Consider the following 14,189-nt stretch of genomic DNA (forward strand, 5'->3'; position numbering starts at 1 on the left):
TTCTCGGATCAAACCTCACTACAGCCGTGCATATTTTTTTTTGTCGAAAAAAGAACAGCCATTAGTCTCCCGTCATGCAGCATGTGGCGGTAAAACAACATGACTACTGTCTCGGATTCCTGGTAAGGGATAGTGAACCCTCAGCTTGCGAAGCCAGCCTCACAGACTGACAGGAAACTCGCGTGAAGTTGCGGTTCTTCGAACTCTAACAAAGAGCCGCCTCGTCACGAGCCCGGAAACTACGAACGCGAACCGCAGGCGCCTCGTGCGGTCCCGGGCGCACCCTCACTGGCACTCCTCCGATATCAGGCGAACTCAACAAACCGCGTCCTATGGTGCGGGCCGCAAACGCTCCGGTGGCGCTGTGTAAATAAGCAGTTCCTCGAGTAACGGTTATTCCTAGAGCAACGGCTACACATTAAAAAAAAACTAGCACACATTCCCCGTGCGCTTTGCAGAAATAATCGAAATTACAATGCAAATGGCACACACACAAGAGGAGCGGCATGTCTCGTGAGGAAAATGGCACTTTAGTCGACTTTGTGCTCTTGCCTTCGTAGTGCATTGTTTAGCGCCTAGTGATTAATAGCCCAGCTGTAGGGAGTTTGATGCGCGACTTGCATGCGTGTACTTTTTTTTTTCAACACCAAGGCTCACTCAGTTCCGCCAGAGGGGCGCCAACGCCACGAACCCTGCTAAGTGTCCATCTTGCGTAGATATCGCTGCAGACTTTTTCGTGCGAGCACGGGCTCTCTACTTTCTCTGTTATGCCGAGGAGGTATAGCGATTACCAAGAAGAGCAACGCTCTGAACCTAAGCCGCCGGTCTAAGTCGGCCCATGCTTGTCTTACTAAAACACGAACGCCATTACATTCTTTCTGACAGCTGTTGTCTTCGAATCAAGGGTTGCTCCTACAGTTAGGTTAACAGGCTCCTTCAGCCCATTTGTGTTGTTTTCAGAGGCGACTTAATCCTACTCTCAGGTTCCGCGCAGAGGCTCTATGTCCCACGGTGGTCATGGCCAAAACCTCCAGACATTCGCTACTCCGATACAGAGCAACTCGAGCTGCTTGACTTGATTTGGGGACTGTCGCAAAGCCTCTACCATTTATTTTTTGTTTATTTGTTTTAACCGTCAGTTTGGCATCACAAAGCACCACACACCATAGCGAATCGCAGCGGCCTATGACGGACGGATATGTTGTTCAGACGTCTTGTAGAGGTCGAGCGCGAAAATACAGGGCCTATGTAGTTAATCTGCGCAAAAGAAGAGCGGCGGGCCAGCGAATCAGCTCTAGGGGAAAGAAGATGATGAGAACGGTGATTATGATGATAGGTGCAAGGCGACGGTGCTTATGGACGTGTTTGCTAGCAGGAATTCTGCAGGGCTTTCAAACAAAGAACGCCGTAGCGCATGGAACAAAAAGCCGGCCTTAATCCAGGGCTAACAGATTCTGGCTCACGAAAAGGGACCAAAGAAGCCTCCTCAGACTACGACCGGTTGCCGGAGAACGCCAAGAACACTTCGAGCGTACGCTGTTGTCATGCAAACGGATGGTAGACGCACAACGCATATTCTAGCTCTATAAAACAAAAGGTTCGGGCAAGTTGATTAAAGTGCATCGTAGCCCCCTCAGTGCTGCGGACGGCCACATACAAGCGAAGAAAGTTCGTAGGGCTGGCGTTGACTCCCACAGAATTTTATACACTTGAGAAAGAATCCATTTATACATTGCCACGTGGCGGGGAGAATAGGAGGAAAAATAGATATAGGAGACGGACAGGAAGGTTGGCGTAGTAGACGCAACAAACTTTTCATTTCGGCCAATTTGTACCACGAACGAAAGAAAGAAACTCATCGGCGGCGACAGGAATAAGCGAATTTGGCGGTATTCGAGACCAAATTGATTGAGGTTGCCGACTCCGCTTCATAAATAAATGACACAGAACACTCTAGATAACGAGCGCGCATCTGTGGGAATAGTCTCGAACCTCGCATAATAGCCAGGGCATGGTTTTGATCTTTCGCTAAGGATTTAATCACGTTTAACAGCACCCCCGAATATACCTCGCGTTATGCGTAGAGAGCACAAATTTAAGCCATGCGCCAGCAGTAAAAAAACAAAAATTGCTGGCGGTTTAGCATTGCAAGCACGGAATATTGAGCGAAAGCGGTTTTTGCAGGCGGACACCAACGCCACGTACATGAAAGCGAGATGTATGTGTCCACTTACCCAGGGAGCCAGTTGTTCGCCTTTGCTTTCGTCAGAATCAACGGACTCTACAACGCTATCAACGCCATCGCCAATGAACCCAATGATCGCCGGCGGCTCGCTTGTTTTGTTTGGTTTGGTTTTTGAGGAAAGGAAATGGCGCAGTAACTGTCACATCTTGGTGGACACCTGTACCGCGCCGTAAGGGAAGGGATAAAGGAGTGAGTGAAAGGAGAAAGGAAGAAAGAGGAAATTTAAAATTGGTGTTTGAGGAAAGGAAATGGCGCAGTATCTGTCTCACATCTCGTTGGACAGCTGAACCACGCCTTAAGGGAAGGGATAAAAGAGGGAACGAGAGAAGATATGTCACGTGGCTGCGATACCTTCACCGCTTCTCCACTTGAAGGTCAAAGTGCGGCTCCGATGACCTTGGTTTGACTTGGCCGTTAAAGCGCTCGCTTTAAAAACATTCATGGAAAAGCAAATACAGTAAAGGTACGTCCGACGTTATCAGATCACACTCATGACACCAGTCAGCAAAATGATGTAAATAAGACCAGCACTGCTGCTGCCATTATACTGATGCGACCACATGACTCGCGCATGCATATCTTGGTTATTAATGGATAAATAAATATTTGCACAAAGCGCCAACGCTTGTCTTCCGTCCACCTTATCTTGCTGCGGCTCATGGCGCTCGGAACACCTCTTTCTAGTGTCGCAGGGTAGGAGGTTGGTCATGTCGAAGCCTAACCAATTCGCATACTCGCGTGCCATTGTGGTGAATGTCCTGCCGTATTCTCACACCGAACTTCAGTCTGTGCTCAACCAATTTCGCTGCATAAGTAGGCGACATGTCAGAGCCACGCGGCCATTTTGGTAACACGTATGTGTATACAGCACTCGCCGTGGAATCTCAGATTGCACTGTCCAGTGGATTGTTAGTTCGTGCCACAGAATGCGATCGCCTGATTAATAGGGCATCGCTAAGGGTGATCTTAGCCTATGGATTAATAAGTTTACTTCCAGTCTAGCCGCTTGTGCGGCAGACCACTGTATGCCCGACACCGTTTCCGGGAGCAGACTTGCGCGATTCAGTAGCGTCCTGAAGTGCATTTTCGTCTCGAACAAATACGCTTAATTGTTGAATCACTTATTGGCTACATATCGCAGGGTATTACTTAGGGAACCTACAGCGGGAAACGAAAGCATGATAGTTCCCTGATGTTAGCGCAACGTTCTGTCGAATCCTGGCGGGATTAAGTTCACAACGCATGTAGGAAAAGACTTTTATTTGCCAGGGCACTTGAGTGTATTCTGTTGGCTGCACAATAAAATTGTTACTAACGAAAGCCAATCATACCACAACTGAAATACTTCATTTCCAGTTCCTTTCCATATCCAGAACTGGTAAGAATCTTTGCTTAACTCTGCTCGGATGTGAACTAGTTGTTCTTCCACGGTAATGGCACAAACGGCGTGTTTACACCCATTAATCCTTTTTCTGCTGATGACTTCCTTATTTTCGGGGGTGCGTCAACTTTGGCCGGGTGCAGAACTATATCTGTATGCACACAAAGATATATTTAGCCGTAGGTAATATAGAGGAGGGGTGACTCGGCGCCACTGCCATCGCCCGGAGCTGTATACCTGGAGCGCTGGCAAAAAGCGCCTTCTTTTTGTCCTTTCCCTGAGGCGTCCGCCGCCCGACTCGAACGTCAGTGATGACGTGAATTGGACTGCCAATCTGGCTTCGAGTTTACTTGTGGCAGCTTGCCATTATAACCGCTACTACACCTCTGCCCTTTCATGCGATGCTTTTTTTGTATTGTTTAAATTTGCAATTTTTTCTGTTCAATCTGCAGCATTGCTTGCCGGCGAGCTCTTATATTCAAAGTCGCTTCTTTAATTCTTGTTTTTCTTTGTCCAGAAGTACTTGTTGGCCTGCGAGTAAAGACAATATGGCGGGTTATATAATTCTCTGAGCAACACAACAGCGCAGCCTAGGCTGACTTGAATCCATGACCCTACTATAGTTATCTGGGGATTCACTTGAAGAGAAGAGTCGCATCATGTCAGCTGTACAGGAGATATTATCACTAACTCTAGGAATAGAGACATGCAGAAAGGAAACAGGAAAGGACGGATTGGGAATTGGTAGTACACCCTATGCAACTCCCTATGCCACTTGGGCTGAATTAGCCTACATGTAAATAAAATAAAACGCACGTCTGGTTTTGAAGAAGGGAAACAAAATCAGCATCGCTTTTTGGCAGCACAGAAGTATGCTAGCGTTGAGCAACCTATAGCGGCGCGAAATAGACACGGCCCTCTGCGAAAGCCTCCACCCTAACGACAACAATGCGCTTCTGTGACGTCATGGTTGCTCCTTTGAGCTGGCAGCTGTCTAAGCCCGTGGCACAGCAGAGGAAGATAATAAAAGCATGGATAAATGAAAGAAAAAGTGGTAAGCTCCAGCCAAGAAAGCGCGGTAGCAAAACGGAGTGACTGACAGCCACGTGAGAACGAGAGGAAGGCTGCAGAGAATTACAGTAAAATAAAGCGTAAATGCTGGAACAGCAAGGAATGATGGAAGCGCGGAGTTCAAGTCGAAGCCGAAGGCTGTCGGAGCTTCATTTTGGTCTCGTAACAGCAGCGGTGGAAGAGGCACCAGCAAAGTGAAATTCTTGGGCCATGATGCGACATGGGCTCTTTTACATTGAGTGCCAAATTCAGATGTAGTAGTGCGTCGGCGCTTGAACGAGTTAAGCGGCGAAGCTTAACAAATCTCTCGCATGCAGGGCAGTTTTCCGCCTGCCTGGAGTAAAATCACAGCCAATGTGTGACACTTGTGAGCAAACTTCTGACTTCATGCTCGCACCATGCCCCAAGAGACATTTGAAGAGCAGAACTTACCTGTATTACACTGCTAATGTAGGCATCCGCACCTTGCCGACAAGGAGAGCATTCCAACAAAATTATTGCAGCTATCGCTTATTTATGCTTTCGAAATGACACCCGCTAAGCCATCCTAACTAATTATGGTCTCGTAAGAAGCACCAACAAACATGGGTTTGTGGCCAGAGCAGTTAAAAGCTGGGAGGTTAAGAAACTCTTAGTGGTTAGGCTGCTAGGTCAGCACACATCGCAGATAGTCCTAAGGCACACTTGGCTGCAATCCAGTAAGCGCACTGATTTTACTGAAACATTTGCGTGACACACTAGAGCCTGTTATGCGAATAAAGCGTTATTTTATTTAGACCAACGCCCTCTTCCACGAGCCACCATTATTTCTGGCCGTGCAGACGACGTCGTATTAAAGGAGGCGCTAGGAAAGAAGCAATAATCTGGGTTAGGAGGTGGATCTCGATCTCCTCCCAGGTCGTCAGAGAGCAATTCGGGAAGCGCCCGCTTTCTGCGACGACCGAGAATTCCCTGCTTTTAGCGACTCTGCAGAAGTGCGCTCCCTCTCCCGCAGGACGTCGCAGAAACGAGTGCTGTGTTAAATAGAACGGTGACACACTTCCGGCGAGCACTTCTTTCCCTCCCCCTTCATCCCTGGGGCGTAGTCGCTGTTTTTGTGCGTGCTATACCGAGCCAGCCTTAGGGGTGCCACCCAGCCTGTGTCAACGATCCTCTTCGAGGCCTCGCGACGCAAACACTCAACCCTTTGCTTCATCTTCTTTAATCCGGCTGCGCTGTCGTCGCTGCTTTGAGTTGAGAGGTGATAAAAAAATATGGCACTGTCGACAGATGTCAAAGCATGTCCAGCTCCAGTCGCCAACTGACCAGAAGCTTCTTGTTTCTTTTTTTTTCAGTGTTCTCGTTTGAAACGTGGCCAACTCTTTGAGTAGGGTGAGTGTTGAGAACGAAAGTGGACAGTTATGACAGGGTTCACCGCTGTTCGCAGCGAAAGGAAGAAATGGAGAGGAGTCATGATTTCGGTTATTACTTCTATCCCCTTGCTTTAGGCCAACCGTATATTTTGGCGGTCATTTCCTCTCTTTTCTGCACCTGTCATTTACGTCTTCCTAAAAAGCTTCTCAAAAGACATCAAATTTATTTACTTTTTGTGAGTAAACCCGCGTAACGTTGTGGAAGCTACTGCTGGCTTCCGCTAACCGTGGCGACTAAAGCAGAAAGTGAGGGCGTGTCGTGGACGGCGTCCATGCATTGATCAGCCAGGAAAACCAGCGGTATGATACCAGACGTGTTGGCTGATTTCAAAACCGTCCGGTGATTCGTAACCTCAAGAGGTGACTGCTCATAAAGGAATAAATATATTCCGGAAAGGGAGGAGACATCGTTTCGTGGTTTGAGGGACACGGGTATTAGGGTGAGCTGAGATGGGTTAGGTTTGGTTGGCCGTGAAATTGCGGCTGCGAAAAATATCCACTCTGTGCTACTCACTGAGCCAGGCCACTCGAATGCACAGACTCATGGGCGAGTTGGTATTGCATTGCAACCGCTCGTCCAGGAATTTGAGTGCTGCACTATTTTCCTTTATAGGGGAGTGGTCTTCTTGCTGCTGCGTTGGTAAAGAAAGCTACAGTGCTTAGCATAAACCGAGAAAAAACCATGAAGACCAGGTTTTGGCAAGGCTGAGCACTTTTGTAAGCGTGACACTTCTACCAGCTGTGGAAGTCTATTGCCGCCGAGCCCGTCCTCTTCCGACGCCACACTGACCACGAGCGTTGTTCGCCATCCCAGCACGAAGACAAAATGCGCATTAACGACTCATGAATGTGCGCATTTGCTTTGAACTAGTCTGTCTGCTTCGCGTCGCGGAACAGACTAAAGGGCATTGCATTGCTTTGAAGCATTGCTGTGCTCGCAGTCTTTTTCTCGCTTTGCTAAAGATGCAGTGAAACTCGCGCACCTTCACGGCACAATCAATTCTTTTATAAAATGAGTCTACGCTGATGAATTTGCTATTGAGAACGTCAAATACGCGTATGTCGATATCACTAAAAACTCGGCTCTTGAATGAAATAGAACACTGTAAAACTGAAGCATCCGTGTTGGCTCAACTTTCGTTTTTCTGCATTACAAGTGACGACAGTGTTAACACGAGTAAACTTCATGTACTAAATGCGTAAAATAACTAAAAAAGCAAAATTTTGAGAAGTTGAGTCAATATACTGTCTGAGGACTTTGTAGAAAGTACGTCATTTCTGCAGCAGCATCGCCGGTGCACGAGCCTCGCACCTTTCACGTGGGGCCCCAGAAGGAGCCATCAAAGCACAAATAGTCACACCGACAGGTTCCACGTTGCTCACTGGCCCGTCTAAGGCGCCATACCCAGCCTCGCCGTTAGAACATTTCATTGCACAATATTTCTAATTGCAATTTAAACCGCTTTATTCGTTCCCAACCGCAATCTAATTGCCTGAATCCAGAGATCGGACCTGCTCCTCAGCTGAGCGGGAGTCCTTATAAGATCGTAACGCCGAGCTTAAGCCTGGCAAGATCGTGACATTTTCCTCAGTCAGAACATGTATTTATACTTGCTGCCCTCACTGCAAGTTTCCTCGGTTGATTTAGCGGTCTCTACAAGTTCTTACTCTGCCGCTTTTCCAGGCGCCAACTCAGCAGTGTTCTACTTTCAAGACCACAACCAATGTCTCCACTCACACCGACAATCCTCAGTTTATTTTTTTTTTCCCCTGTGTTTCACTGTCTACAAGCCTTGAAACGAGGTTTGTGTAAGGCACCGGCGACCGCGAGACCGCGGGCCTTGCGAACCAACGAAGGACAGTGAAAAACGAGGCGCACGCCGCGAGAGAGCGAACGAACGCTGAAACCGAGACCACGGATATTTAAAGAAAGATGCGCCTGCTGCTGACGAAGCGAAGGTTTTCGCGAGGGGCTGGAGCTCGTTGCTGCAATCGGCTGTCGGGGACGGCGCAGCCAGACTGACACGTCTGCGGACCTTGTTTTTCGCTGGCAAACCCCCGTTCAGTGCCTGCGCGTGCGTGCGTCTGTGCGTGTGTCACGCGTCCTAAGATGTCAACGTCTTCTTTTTTTTTAGCCTTTGTACTTTTTGCTTCTTGCGAGAAGGGCAGCGATACTTTCGACATAAAATAAAGAAAAGTATTTGAAGATCACCCCACAGACATTACTGAAGCTTACAAGAGCACTACAGAAAAATACTTCGTGAATTACAGTGGTCGCCTCCTCGTTAGCAGCACCTCAGGAAATCGACACAAAAAAAGGAGGCACTTTTAAAACATTTTTACATGACTGTTCGCTCATGCCGGTCAAGTGAGAAGGAAGAATTTTGGCAGCACGATAACGGTCCTTCATTCTTTTGTTATTTACAGCTCATCCTTGCAGTCGTGCTCACTTGAAGATTGTTTTCTTTTCACATCTGTATGTGTCATTTAAACATTTCATAAAGTTACGGGAACATTAGTTGCATTGTTTTATGGTACAGATATAGCTATACGGCTAGAATGGTGGCACAGACAACCGCAGTTAGCTAAATATGCTCACTCGGTCCCTTGCTGCTTCCCTGAACAATTCTGAAGTCACATGAAAGTACCCAAGCACAAGTACTGGCGCTCAGAAGAACGCGGATGACGATGCACAAGTCCACAATAATCAGAAGCCGTTGCGCCGTTTTGCTTCCCTTTCATTTCGGACAAACGCACCAACTTAACGCAACAGTGAGCGAGCTTAGCTTGTGCTCTAGTACTTTCACAGAGGCTGTTGTCTATTTTTTAAATTGCTCCGGTCATTAAGCGATGAAATACTAATTTACAGACATATCAAAAGTCGCGCAGACTTCTTTCAGGAAGACCGCTGAAAACCGGCCCATCTCTCCCGGCTTCGTGTACGGTCCTCCAAGTGTCCCGATTCCTACACAGACTGCACGACAGAACCAGCGAACTAAGGCTGGCCGCACAGTTCCTCCCTGTATTTACTTTTAACGTCTTTCATGGAAGAACGAGGCGATAAATTTCGACAGCAAAGTTGTTGGCACAGCCATGCAGCGCGCGCCTTTGCAACTGCCATTCGTCAGCCGCTCGAAGGAGGGCCGTCCTTGACCCACATGTTTCGCCACCAAACTCCTTTCCTTTCCGCGTGTTGGTGCACCTCATCAGGGAAGGACCAACAGAGAGCGATAGCCGGTTCTTCCTACCCCACCGCTGTAACAGACGCATCCCCCCCGAACACTTCGTCCACTGCGGCGCTTCCCCGCAGCTTCGATGCCGCGGGGTATTGTTTGCTATCTCGAAGCCCATAGCTGCTGGCGCTTCTCTCTGCGCTAGGGCTGGCCAAGAGGATCCGCGTCTCCTGACGGCCGGTGCGGCTGCTATTCTGAGCGGCGCGCTCTGCTGCCAGGCGTCGCCCCCCACCGACCGACCGGCCGAACGCGAATCTGCTCAGGAGGTCCTGGAAAGAGGGCCAGTTGTGGTGGCAAAAAGAAAGGGGGAGAAAGACATCGGGGGGCGTGAAAGGGAGAGAGAGATAAAAGCGGCGTCTCGGAGGGGGCAAAACAAAACCCTAAGAAGCCGGAGCCAAAGTGTTTTGGAGGCAAGCCCAGTGGAAGGGATTGCAGAAGAGCGGTTGCCCAGGATGACGACCACTCCGCGTCTCGTAACGCAGTTCCATGCAGCGGGATGGGGAGGCTGGGCGAGTACAGGGCAGGGCTGCATAGGTTGGGACTAATCTGGACTAGCAATTAAGCGCGAACGCAACTCCTTGATACAATGTCTCTCGACTCGGTTGCGGTCGAGGAAACTGGTTTTCACAGTTGAGCAGCGCTAAAATTTTTCCCCAATATTTTTTTTAAAAACCACGATAGCTGCATAGAAGGTTTTCTTCGGGTTAACCGGCGTAGACATTGCAATATGTCGTAACAGAGGATTCCTACGTCTACCAGCTGGCCAACGAAACTGCCATTCATCTTGGCCCGGCAGTGAGCGCTATTGGCAATATCCTCTGTAGTCGAGTGATACAGACAAGCACCAAACATGTGAGCCTTAAGCTGGGAGCTGCCATGGCGCGGAGTGATATGTGCTAGGGATACTGTTCTTATCTCTGTTGCTAAGTCTGAGATTAGCTTTTGTTTTTACCGCGTAGAATGTGGAAGAATCAGGGTTACTTCAAAAAATATTTAAAAAAAAACATTATTAAAGTGCACTTTTGAAACAGTTCCATTACTTTCATATCGGTGCTCCAAGATAAAGGCCTAAGTTTTGTCGGATTGAGGATTGAAAAATAATGCTTGTTCAAGTAGCAGGCGTCAAGGGCGAGTATCTTTTTTTTTTTTTTTAAGTGAAGGGCAAGGCTGGAATATAAACGCTTCAAGCAACCCAGGTCGTTGTTTCAACGCGTTTTTGCTGCAGTCTAGATGTCTTCTGTCGGCAAGCAACTTTGGAATTAGGTGATTCGTACTATCGTCACGATATTTCGGCAGGTGCAGCCTTGTTAGTGAGTGCTAGTTTTATTCAGAGTTGAATTCTACCACACGTGAAAATGAGTAAAGAGCAATCAACATAAGTGCAGATTATGACAAATCTTTTCATTAAAAGAACAAACAGACATAATTAAGTTTCAGTGAGCATCATTGTGGATACATGGCACGTCGATCGTTTCGAAATTGGTGCCTATATACGACAAGCACTTTATTAAATCAATATCGCTGCCTAATTATGCGCAACAAAAGCGCCCTTTCCTAACTGCAAATAAGAAACGCGCGAGAAGGGACTCATTGCTTTTGCTTCTGCTCGTGTTGTGCGCTGCGTTGAACTTACGTCAGAATGGACATCAGCCGTTAGACCCATCTCACAGTGCTTTTGTCGCTACAAATTTCATACGCATCGCCTCGTCGCCGCTTCGTGAAATTTCTGCTTTCGCGTGTACCGTCTGCGATGTTAAACTTGTCGCATCTGTTTGTCCAAACGCTGCAGGCTGAGGTGATTCATACGAAAAGACGCGCCGTTGCAGCGTTGTAAATCAGTACAGGCGCGTTCGGAGCAATCGCTCTATTCCTGGGGCACCTGGCGTACGCGAATAAAGTATTGTCCCCCTCCTTATTCTCTTCCATGGAACGAACACTATCGGCGGCTGGTGAGGCCCTAGTCTGTGTCCTAGGCGTACTGCACCGAAGTACTGAGAAAGCGGCGGCGCGGTGACAACGGCGATGACGATGATGATGATTGTGAGCGCCGGAGGACAGTGTCTTCCCCTCGGACGGGGTCAGAGCCAGCAAGAGCGGTTGCGGGGCTCCGGGGAAGTATATATAATCCCGCCCGCAGTCCACGCAGTGTCGCAACCCGGATTCTTTTCTGGCACCGCCGAGACAAACTGCGGCGCGGAATGAGGGGCGATAATAATAAACAAAAACAAGTGACGCGGCGGCGGCATCTCCCGCGCGGCCAGCTGTCGCGTTGCGACACGGGGGAAATCTGTCGCGCGTGGCGACGGGCACATGTACGCGCGCGTGCCGCAGTGACTCGCTATGGAGAAGGGAAATGTGATCACGTCTCCACTGACACTGTCGCGCATACGCACCGCTAGTCGGCCGAGCCCGAGGCCGCGCCAGGCTTGAGCCAAATGTCGCATCTCGGAACGTGACGGGCTTCATTCATGCATGCTTACGGCTCTCAAGGGCAGCTGTACGGGCTAACGCGGAAAGTGGCAGTCGGATGCGTTTTCATCCGTCGTCCAGCTTGCGATTCTCAGATAGCATGTCAGCGCAGCCGACAGTTCGATCTTCATTAGGTAGCTCGACCGAGTCCGCGTGCAAGCGAAGAAAAAGAAAACCTAGCGACAGCACTAACAAATAGGTTTGGTTTGGTTTATTGGGGTTTAACGTCCCAAAGCGGCTGAGGCTATGAGAGACGCCGTAGTGAAGGGCTACGGAAATTTCGACCACCTGGGGTTCTTTAACGTGCACTGACATCGCACAGCACACGGGCCTCTAGAATTTCGTCTTCAAGAAATTCAGCCGCCGCGGCCGGGATCGAACCCGCGTCTTTCGAGCCAGCAGCCGAGCGCCGTAACCACTGAGCCACCAACACTAACAAATAGTTAATTCTACAAAAACTGGCCGAGTGTACGCAGAAGTGCCTTCTCAACGTCACGCAGAGGTGATCCAGTTTTTCTTGACGACGTTATTAATCGAGCGTTATCGTAGACAGAAGGGGGAAACAACTTTTGTTTCAGGTATACACATACAGAATTATGCACAATGACCATTTATCGTGCGGCTTTCTGGATGCGCAATATCCAGCTCGGAGTTGGATTATTAAGAAATAATTTAGCAGCGCAGTCGCAGTAATCAGTGTTTGTCCGCTGTGTTCCGCACATATTTTCGCGCCCTTAATGATCGTGAGATTGACTTTTGTTAATGATTAAGAAAAAATATAGTTTATGTTCGTTAAATATGTAGAAACTTTCTGACGCCACGAACAGAAGCCTAGCCCACTTATAACGAACGTGACCGTCACACGTATTTTATTCTCTGTATCCGGAGTTCGTAGTAAGTAGACTTGCCCTATTACGACCAAAAAAATAATCGGAAAAAGTGGCGATTGCTTCTTGAAAAAGTACCTTTGAACCACGTTTGACTCCTCAAGACAGCCTCCATAAAAATGCTTTCTAAGCTCTCCACCGCGGTCATATGCTACTGGCCGAGGCCCTTGCTGCGTACGAGAGCGATTGAAGTGTTCACGGGAACTGGTTACGGTAGGTCGGCATCCTCGTCTTCATTCCTCTACAAGGTGGTAAGGATGTAGAGACGAAGCTGCCGCTTCGCATGTGCGTCTGCCGTCTGTGCGCTGTCTACACGCGGCGACAGCACAGAAGATGGAGTTTCAATTGCGCAGGCTACGCACACCTCGCCCCCGTGAGGGCCAGAAGGGCCTCCTCGAATGGTATTAAAATGTCTGAAGACACCTTCATTAGTTGATGACCGGCTCTGTGCAGTAGTTTCGCTTTCAGCGCTGTCCCTGTGTCACGCTTCTGCTTCCAGCTCAGACGCTTTGCCAAGCTACTACACACGCACACAGCGATTGCCCTAGGATACGCGCGCTTGGCCAGCGGTTAACTGCAATTTCAATGGCGCCTTTTTATTGTTTTTTTTTTAGCATTGACATTTTTTTTTTCTTGGGGAAGGGGGGGGGGGGGGTTCACGGGAACTGGGAGACACTCTTCGGTCATGCGTTGAGGGGAAGCGCGTGTTTTCCGATTTCGAGGGCGAGTTTACAGCACCTCCTCGTTCGTTAAACCGGGTAGTGCGGCCACGGTTGTTCGTTTTATCTGAGACACTGTTCCACAACCTTAATACATATTGTGACGGTAGCTCCATTCTCGTTCGTTATAAGCGAGCGTTCGTTTTAACTGCGGCCATTATAAGTGGGCTCGACATAATTGGTCAACACTGCGTGCCAATGGTACTGCTATGAATAGGATTCGCATTAAGCACAATAAAGCATAAGCATAGCGCGGGTTGTGCTAAGGACAGAAAATTAATAGATTTTTTTTTATTGCGCGGGCTCGCGCTTTTGCGTGTGTGTGTGGGCGTGTGTACGCTGTAAATGCCAAGGAAATGGACTGCAGGAAAGTTTACATTTATCCTATGCCGAATTCAGAAAGATAGCTTCAGAATAATGTTCTTGTTTTCTTTATGGGGACACTGAGGACAAATTGAAGTTGGCCTCTGTATATAAGTTACCGCATTCTAACTACAAAGACGCTACTTTCGCTGGAAACGAAACTTTTGTAAGCTAGAGAAAAGGGTTAAAAAAAAGAAATACAGGTGTCGCCATAACCAGCCGATTTCGCAATTAAAGTGCCGTGCGTTGGCACTATATTTTTTTTTTTTTTGCACTGATGCCAGAGGCCAGGTTACACCACCATTCACTTCAAACTGTGATCACGGAGTCCTTCTCGCTGTAGACGTCACAATTTTGAATCAAGGTGGCAGGAAAATTATGTAATGAAATTCTCTCACCAGTGAATGCG

The 14,189-nt window shown here is 48.4% G+C and overlaps 1 protein-coding gene and 1 long non-coding RNA gene across 3 annotated transcripts in view; one reads left to right on the forward strand and one right to left on the reverse strand.

The window, feature by feature from the left end:
* LOC149353449 (uncharacterized) overlaps positions 1-14,189 on the reverse strand; it is a 66,549-nt gene that overhangs the window by 9,826 nt on the left and 42,534 nt on the right. The window lies entirely within an intron of this gene.
* Positions 1-14,189, forward strand: part of LOC149353450 (uncharacterized) — a 77,942-nt gene that overhangs the window by 3,190 nt on the left and 60,563 nt on the right. The gene's annotated exons all lie outside the window — the stretch shown is intronic.

This window comes from Amblyomma mixtum, chromosome 3, assembly GCF_055824585.1.
Source record: "Amblyomma mixtum isolate Tamu chromosome 3, ASM5582458v1, whole genome shotgun sequence".
NCBI lineage: Eukaryota > Metazoa > Arthropoda > Arachnida > Ixodida > Ixodidae > Amblyomma > Amblyomma mixtum.